At 41.1% G+C, this 8,891-nt stretch overlaps 1 protein-coding gene across 1 annotated transcript in view; it reads right to left on the bottom strand.

Annotated features, from left to right (window-relative positions):
• The window catches only part of arhgap24 (Rho GTPase activating protein 24), a 69,299-nt gene extending 61,156 nt beyond the window's left edge, over window positions 1-8,143 (bottom strand). The window contains exon 1 of the mRNA XM_035667520.1: window positions 7,678-8,143. The gene's annotated coding sequence lies outside the window, so the exon portion shown is untranslated. The remainder of the gene's footprint in view (window positions 1-7,677) is intronic.
• Between the last annotated feature and the right edge of the window lie 748 nt (window positions 8,144-8,891).

Genomic DNA, 8,891 nt, shown 5'->3' with positions numbered 1-8,891 from the left:
TGGGGTGTTCCCAGTCTGCAGTGGTCAGTACCTATCAAAAGTGGTCCAAGGAAGGAAAAGCGGTGAACCAGAGACAGGGTCAGGGGAGGCGAAGGCTCATTGATGTACTTAGGAAGCGAAGGCTGGCCCGTGTGGTCCGATATGGGGCTGCATAACATTATGACCAGCAGTGTGCCCTGGTTTCTTTTTTGGATTCTCACCCACCACTTTAAAAGCTGTTGTGTTGACTCAGAAAAGAAATCTGAGGAACTGATCACTTCCTCACCGACTCATTCTTCTACCCTTTTGCTTTTGCTTTGGTAGCCAGCACAACTATGACAATCTTACACGCGCTTGGACAAACATTAGCACATTTGTAAAATAAATCATATCACTGTGTGCTTTAATAGGCCAATGAGCTAGCTAGAAAATACATTTGTTTAGGTTAATAAACTTGTGAGGCAACAACTCAACAAGGGCTACAGGCTTTGTTGACCTGTTTTTCAAACCTGGATTTTATATGTAGCATATACTTGCAAAGCTGCAAAGTCTCTGCAAGAACACATCACTAACTGAATGTTTTGTTCATTCAGCACACTGAACACAGTCTCCTAAAGGTGTGTTCTGTGTCCCTGTAAAACACCTTTGTGTGCAGGGCCATGTGTCTCTACTGTATCTTTGTGTGTGGCAATAGTATATCTGTCCTTTTGAGCCCCAGTCTCCAGAATAAGCAGTGGAACTAGATGTAATATTTCTTTTATGAGGTTGGAAAACCCTTTCTAGACAAAAAAAGTAAACATAGTTAAGAGATTGACATGAAATTTAGTGGTGACATCAAGTCTGATCTCTAGAACAACGAACATGGCAGTAAGCAGCAATTAACACTCTACATATCCGTCTGTTAGTGCTAGTAACACTTGCTTCTGTCTCAGCTGTCAACATTCAAGACATTTTGTGTTTAAGAATATCCCAGAAATTTCTCACAGTGCATCTGAGAACTTTGACCATACTAAGAAGTCAGTCGGAAGAGACACCCTGACCTTAACTATAAACAACAGCTCAGCACAGACAGCTACACACACACACACACATATGGCAAACGCACACTGTACATTTGCAATGACAACACAAAGATAGTCACGAATCAGCCCCCCAAGGTTTTGTGGCATGCACTATAATTTCTTAGCAGGATGCAACATAAATGTGGCTCAGCGGCAGTCAAATAAAAAAGAATAAATTCAAACTCCACATGTAAAACAGAAAAGAAGTGATGGACTGACTTTTCTATGAGGGGTGCAAATCTTTCAAACCACCATTAGTGTTTGTCTCCATTATGGCACTGAGGTATTAGTATTCTCTGTCTGTCTGTGTCCATTAGTAAAATGGATACTGAGCCAGACCATCTGAGGATCAGGGACGCCTTGTTGTTGGTTTAAAAATATGCGTCTGTCAGTGAAATCATAAAATACAGCTACTGGACGTGTGTTTAGTGATGAAAGCTGTTCTCAGAGCAGCCAAAATGGCACTGAATTGTACTATAAATCATTTCAAATTGTTTCCTGGGGCACAACTATTCGATGTAAACTGATACTTGTGATGATGAACCAATGCATGATAAAAAGGGGCTCTGTTTTTTGTCGAATGCTATGGGATCAAAATTCAGTATTTTCTTCATGTGAAAATGTTGTCAGAAGCACCTTATGTTGGCAACATCATGAATAACATTACACCCATACAAAGAGCAAATAAGGATATCTTGAAGTCTAAATAATTAAGGAAGTTTTATGAGATAAAATCTCTGAAAATGTGATATTTTAGACCTTCTCCATACAAGACCTGTCTCACAGCATCAGGAGGTTGCTAATTTTCAGTGCTGTGTTTGTTCCCCATATGGGAAAGCACTGAAGCTAACAGCACACAGAAAGCCTGAACTGCTGTTTGACTCGTCTTTGTTTGAATTGAGCTGGTTTGGAAGAAAGGAGATTGAGGCTTCACTTTACAGTCTGGCTCATCCTTTGGGAAATTAAAGTTGTGCTTGGGAAGATTTTTGGGGGGTAAAAATACAACCTGAAGTAACCTAAATCATACATTTTGGGCTGCAAAAAGAGCATTCAATTCCCTTAATTGAGACTTTACAGACTGTTGCCCAAACTGCCAAAAATGTTGGTGTTGGTTAGGGACAGTGGCAGGAAATCTACTGTTACCACAGGAAGTGGCCAGTCACAACAGCAGCAAAGAAGCACTCTGTCGAGAGAAAATTGGACTCAAACAAACTTAGATCTCTTGCCTTTCCCATCCTGTGGATGCTATGAAGCATCACGGGCCAAAATGGTAGATGTACTAAAGTTCATTTTAAGGACATCATGTGACACATTTTCATAGTTTTCAAACCATTTGCTAAGCCTCACTTTTGCTACACCTTTCCATTCTCGTATTGGCACATTTACAATGATAACAGTGTGAGATTAAATAATTAATCTTCGGTTGATTAGCTGATAGCTAATGAGTTGGTTGGACTCGTTTTAACACTAATCTTGTACCTTAACAGAGGTCATAAATGTGCACTTGATGACTACATATACTAGGAAAGTTGAGCTGACGATCTATATAAAAGACATGAGCCTCAGCTAATTCAACAGCATTGTCTTCAGACTGTGTAAAACTTTGTCTTTGCATCATATATAGGCCTATGATTAGGTAAAATGTATAGCTATTTTAACATTCAAACATAACACAGCACTGTTTGGCTGCTTGTTTTCATACTCCCAGAGAAAAAGATTTTAGGATGCCGATAACCAATGTGTTCGGTCAACATAACGTTATCTTGGTTAACAAGTTTAAATTGTAAATCACATTAGCTTAACCTCCACAACCAGTCTGATTTCCAGTTGTGAGTCTCGGGTACCTATTGTGGCTGGCAAGCTAGTTAACTGGACATGCTAACAATTTTAGCTTATTCAGCAGATAAACTGTACATTACTATATATTTTTGCTATTGAGATTTTGGTTTTGGAAAAGGGAGAAAAGAAATTCAAAACCCTCCAAACTCTATTTATACAGAAGTATCATGTTCAGTTTGCCGCTCCCAGTGACAGTAACCAGTTGCAAAAGTCACTAAAACCCTTATTCCATTATCCTCTATTAATAACTCAGTACATGTGTTAGTTTCTGATCACTGCACCTGCTTTCGAACCTACTTCTCTGGAACACTGTAATTTGATCTCTGTTGTGTACACGTTGTATATATTGTGATGTTTTTTGCATTAGCTATGTTTACCTGTTTACTTGGTTTTGTTAGTTGCCTCCTGTTGCTGCCTCTTGACCGGGTCGTCATTGTAAATAAGAATAGTTTTTTTTAATGGACTTATCTGGTTAAATAAAGGTAAAGAAGTATTGATATACAGCCCCATGCACACCTCTCCTCTCTCTCTCTATATATATGTATATATACATGGGGGAATCCATATTGTACAGGCACAGGCCCTCTGTGACATACGGTTGCTAAACTATATGGACCATAGCTGTTCACGAGAGGGTTTTGGCAGTCAATTGCTGAGGACTTAAAGTAGATAATATTTTTTCAAAACATGTTGTTGATGAAAACCCATAATGGTAATGTGCATTTTGGGTTCACATTAAAGGAATCTAACACTCGAAGCCTTAATGATTCACTGATGAATAGCAGCAATGAATTCTTTATTCATATCCTTTGACATGTGGCAGACAGTGCAATTACCATCTGTCTGTTTTCAGACCTCAGTTTTGCATTTTCAGCAGCTGCTGTGCGCCACATTGACCCCAGTGCTTGCCAGTAAAGCCTGTGCCAACTTTCCTTGGATGATGCAAAGGTCAATGGTGCGTTGAACAGAAAAGTTACTATGAAGGGTCAAAACAGTAACGCCATTTAGTTTGATCAAGTCTGTCTTGTCTCAAATCTGTCAGTCTGTCTGAACTGTAAAGCAACAGCAAACTCAAATTTATCACTTGCACACACCACCACAAAGTTGCCAGTAAGATGTGATTGGTGAACATGTGGATGGATGTGAAAAAAAACGTTGCGTATATGCAAGTCAGCATGTTTGACAGCTGATTCAATCCACCTGGCAATGACATAAACCCTGTCTGCGTTTCATTAGCAACCATCTCTCCATGGCTATTTCAGATCAAAGCCAATAGATTTGACATTCTCCATGTTCACTTACAGTAATAAAAATCCTTTGATTCTCATTTGTTTGCACAAATCACCCTTGTATTCTGCTAACAGCAAAAAAAAGAAAGAAAACACCATAAAGCATGCAACAGAGGAAACATAAACTTAACATTGCCAGCCAATGCTGTCGGACCTTTAAATACCCCTAAGCAACCTTCCCCAGTCTGCACAGTAGGGCCTCCATGACCCACATGTGTTAAAGACAAATATAACCCTCCGCTACCAAAGCTGCTACCTCGAGAGCAGTCTGTGTCTGTTTCAGACTGCTGCTGAAAAGTCAAAGAGGTGAGAGGAGGGCATAATTTTTGCTGTGCTAATCGTTGGAGAGGATGTGAAAGAGGAAGGGCTTCGGCGTGGTCACAGATGGAAGTACTCACACACACACACAAAAAAAAAAAAACGTGATCCATTGCAAGTCAGGTCTGTTATGATTTAACGCTGAAGGGAACTATTCATTTTAGGGTATAGGTCTATAGCCCATGATCACTACCTACATAACCCACTGTGAGTCACAGAGAGATAGGTGGATGGATGGAAGCAGGGAGAGATGAAGGAAGGTGAGGGTAGTTGATATAATGCATCACAAACGCAGAAAAATGGCTTCTTGGAGATTTAAATGTTCTTTTTAGCTCCTGCTGCTGAACTCCCTGGCTTTCTTGTATGAATCAATGTGATGAGTCAGTGTCTATTTTGTCTACACACCCATTTAGATGCCATATGTGGCCCCCTTCATAGTCTACAATGCAGCGCTTTTGGTATGATACACTCGTTACCCACTCACGAACATCGGCGCCCCTCCCTCTCCATTTTCCTCCACACCATGTGTCACAGTATGTCTGGTAACTGAGTGGCAGCCCTGTGGAGAAACGAGGATGAAGACTTCAAACTGGCCGCTGACTCATTCTATTTGACACACTGTTAGAACTGAATAAATGATACTGTTGATGTGGCTGTCCTTTGTAATGCAGTAATGTGAACGCGAGAGGATATTTTCCAGATAAAATAGGATACAAGATGCAATGCGCACAAAGTTTGAGGCCTCAAAATCACCTGTGATCATAGTCATTTTCCCCACAGATTTTGTTCGCTCTAGCAGTTTGGTGAAAGCTGACTCTGCATCATAACCTTCATAAATGTCACTTAAACTATAGATTCTCCGGGTGAACTAGCCTGTGTCAAGTTAATTTAACCAATGTTAAAGGAGTAGTTTGACATTTTAAGAAGATTGACAGGATTGTTACCACTTTCTTATAAGATATTTTTTTGGCTTTTGCTGCCTTTATTAGATAGGAGCAGCTGAAGAAAGTAAAGAAAGTGGGGGGAGAGAGAGGGGGGATGACATGCAGCAAAGGGCCGTAGGCTGGAATCGAACTCGGGTCGCTGCGGTAAGGACTCAGCCTTTGTGCATGGGGCACACGCTCTACCATGTGAGCTCAGATTGCTACCACTTTTATGTCTGTATGGGCAATTTGAAGCTACTGTGAGACTGGTTAGCTTAGCTTAGCATAAAGAGTGGAAGCAGATGGAAATAGCTAGCCTGACTCTGTCCAATAGTAACAAAATCCACTTGTCATACAAGCTCACTAATATCCTGTTTAATTTATACAAAAACCAAAGTGTAAAAACCTCAAATCAACGTTTTTTGGGGGGTTATATGCCAGCCTGTAGCTTGCCTTTGAGCAGTTGCCAGGCAACCACTGGAGACCTCAGGAACTTACTGTGCGTAGCACCAACATAAAAATGGTGAATTGTAGTTTTTTACACTTTTCTACGGTTTATACAAATTAGATATCATTTGTTAATTAGTGAGTTTTAGAGGTGCTGGTAGGCAAAGTTTGTTACCCTCCAACAGAGGCAGGCTAGCTGTTTCCCCCTGTTTCTAGTCTTTGTACTAAGCTAGGCTAACAGCTGCTGGCTGTTTACCGTAATAGGCAGAAATGAGAGCGGTATCAATCTTCTCATCTAACTGTCTGCCAGAAGGCGTATAAGAGTATTTCCCAAAATGTTGAACTGTTCCTTTCACCTATAAATTTTCCATTTTGATCGAATCCCCAGTTTTGCTGCAGTTTCGGTCCTCCTCTTCTCGACCCCTTCCTCTCTCTCAATAAACAGATATCACAGAGTTAGACCCGGGAACAGTCGAGTGCGGCAGCTGACACGGGGAACCTGATCCCTGGGCTTTCCATCAGCACAGCTTGTGCACTGCAGACATTCCTGGCACACGGGGGTCATCATATCTACCGTCCTTCTACCTCAGCTTGTGCCTTGTTTTCTTTCACCTGCCTTTCCCATTAACACACCAGGTGTGGGGAACAAGTTGCAGAGATGTCTTTTTTGTCCTCCCTGCCATTTTATCAACATTCATCCTCTTGTCTTTCTCATCCTTTCAATTTTATTGTTTGAAATCTTTTCTCATTCTCCTTTTCTGCCTCCTTTTTCCATTGTTAGTATGCATACAGCAGCATCCTCGCACATGCGGCACAACTAGCACATCAATCCAGACATTTTGTTTTCTGTTTGGCCAGCTGACAACCAGACAGGGGGTTAGGGTTTTGGATGGCATATGCAACGATCTCGCCATCTGTATGTCCTGCACCAGAATTAGCAAGACTTTGCAAAATGCTGGTCCAAAAACAGCGACAGCACAGTAGGTGCACTGTATTTCAATTAGGCTATATGACTAAAACCTACATGAAAAGTACAGAAAATTGATGCTTTCCAACTGTCCAAAAGTCATTGCTGTGTTTACTTACAGTAAATTGCTATTTCAGCCAGAATGTAGTTAATAGGCTTTAAATAGAGACTAGAACTTTTAGTATTTTTTTCCCAGCAGACCTGCCCAGGTGTGACACATATATAACAGTATAACAGTACATTTTGCACTTATTCTTCTTGCACATCTCTTCTCCAATCAATATGATAGTTATATGACTCAGTATGTCACTTGGTTGACACAGTGGAATATATCACATTAATGAAACATTAACCCCAGTGACCAAATCCATTTGAAAATGATGCAGGACGTTTTTATTTATCCCAAAAAAAGTTCAGTCACCAACAGTATAGTATGTATTTTAGCATTTTACAGTAAATCGAAACATGATCTTACCTACTTGTTGGCTGGGACCATATGTCTTGCAAGGAAATGAAACACGTGCAAAATATCAAACAGATCCAGGAACTCTGCAATACCACTAAATGTCACAGCTACTTCCATATACTGCCAGGCTAGAGAATGTGATGTTACTACTGCAATCTTACATAAAGTTCAGCTCCAGGCTTAAAATAAAAAATAGAAAAAGTGTCACTCAGATTGGTTAGTCAGACCATTTGCCTGCAGCATCTTCACAATCCTATTACCTAAATCCCATGAGTGCACAGAGATGTATGAATGTGGCTCAAGAACAATGCCACAGAATCACCAACATACCTCAGAGGCAAAAACATACATGAACATAAAAGTGTACAACCTCAAGCAGCAGACTCACCTTCCAAATAAACAGCCTTGTTGATCCCTCAGCTCTGACGTGTGGTGATGCACAACTATCCAACAGAGTGACAGGTAATCAATCAACAACAGAAATCCTGGGCTGAGACGAGCTGAAGCTGGAGTCCACCTCAGCTGCTGCTGCTTCCCTCCAGAACTAACTCAGTGTGTACAGAGTGGATTGAGTTAGCTGAGGCTCACACGAGCTGTTATAAACTTTTCCCCTGACTGCTCACACCATCTGCATGCTGAGAAAGTCTCTGCTGTGGACAGGATGGCTGTCGCGGTCAGCACAGTCACACATGGGGCACCATTACAGCAGGAGTCCGCCCAGACACATGCACACCCACATGCACTCACACAAGCACACACACACACGCTCTCTTTCCCAACACTGCAGCCTATGCAGTCCTAACTCCTCCAGTCATTCCGGCTGGTGAGACGCTCACACTCTGTCTGAGAAAACTGTGTGTATGTTAGTTACAGAGAAGAGGAGGAGGAGGAAGGAGGGAGGAGAGAGGGAGGGAAAGAGTGTGTGTGTGTGTGTGTGTGTGTGTGTGTGTGTGTGAGACAGAGAGAGCATGTTTTAGGAAGTCTTAAGATGAGAGCTCTGACTGAGCAGTGCTCCAGCAGTGCAGCTGACTTTCTCATGTATTTCAGCTTCTACGCAAGCAACAGCTTTTAAAGCCAAACTCTTCCATGGTTCATAATGTGGAATATAAATCTTGAATTTCCCATGTATCGTCTGTGAGCAATTCAGTATACAAACACCGAAAGCTGCCCCAGTTTTAAGGTGTCTTCAAGATGACATATACAAATGACTACGTGTATGCAGCTCAACAAACATTTATTCAGTGACACTATCCTCACTTTGGTGCAAACCCAGCTGTATACACACCAGTGGAAAGCGCATCTTGTTTACATGGGAGTGGTCTAAAATGCCTTCTTATTCCATAGACCCACGATGTTTCCTTCAGGAGAACTTGTCTGCCTGAGTAAAGAAGAGCATTTTTCATTTTGTTTGTAATATACAAAAATAGAAATCTTCAATATCTATGATAAATGCAGATAATATCATAGGTAGAGCCTTTATACAGGTGTGCGGTATTCATGGTTTCAGTAAATTACTGTGTCTGCTAGCCTTTTACAAACTGAGGGATTCTGACATGTACAGTACATTCTTGAGCTCAATCATGCAATTATTGAGCTCCTTAT

This window comes from Morone saxatilis, unplaced genomic scaffold (genome assembly GCF_004916995.1).
Source record: "Morone saxatilis isolate NCDOM2014 unplaced genomic scaffold, NCSU_SB_2.0 Contig21, whole genome shotgun sequence".
Classification (NCBI taxonomy): domain Eukaryota; kingdom Metazoa; phylum Chordata; class Actinopteri; family Moronidae; genus Morone; species Morone saxatilis.
The sequence above is the reverse complement of the archived record's forward strand: the minus strand, read 5'-3'. Positions and strand labels throughout refer to the sequence as shown.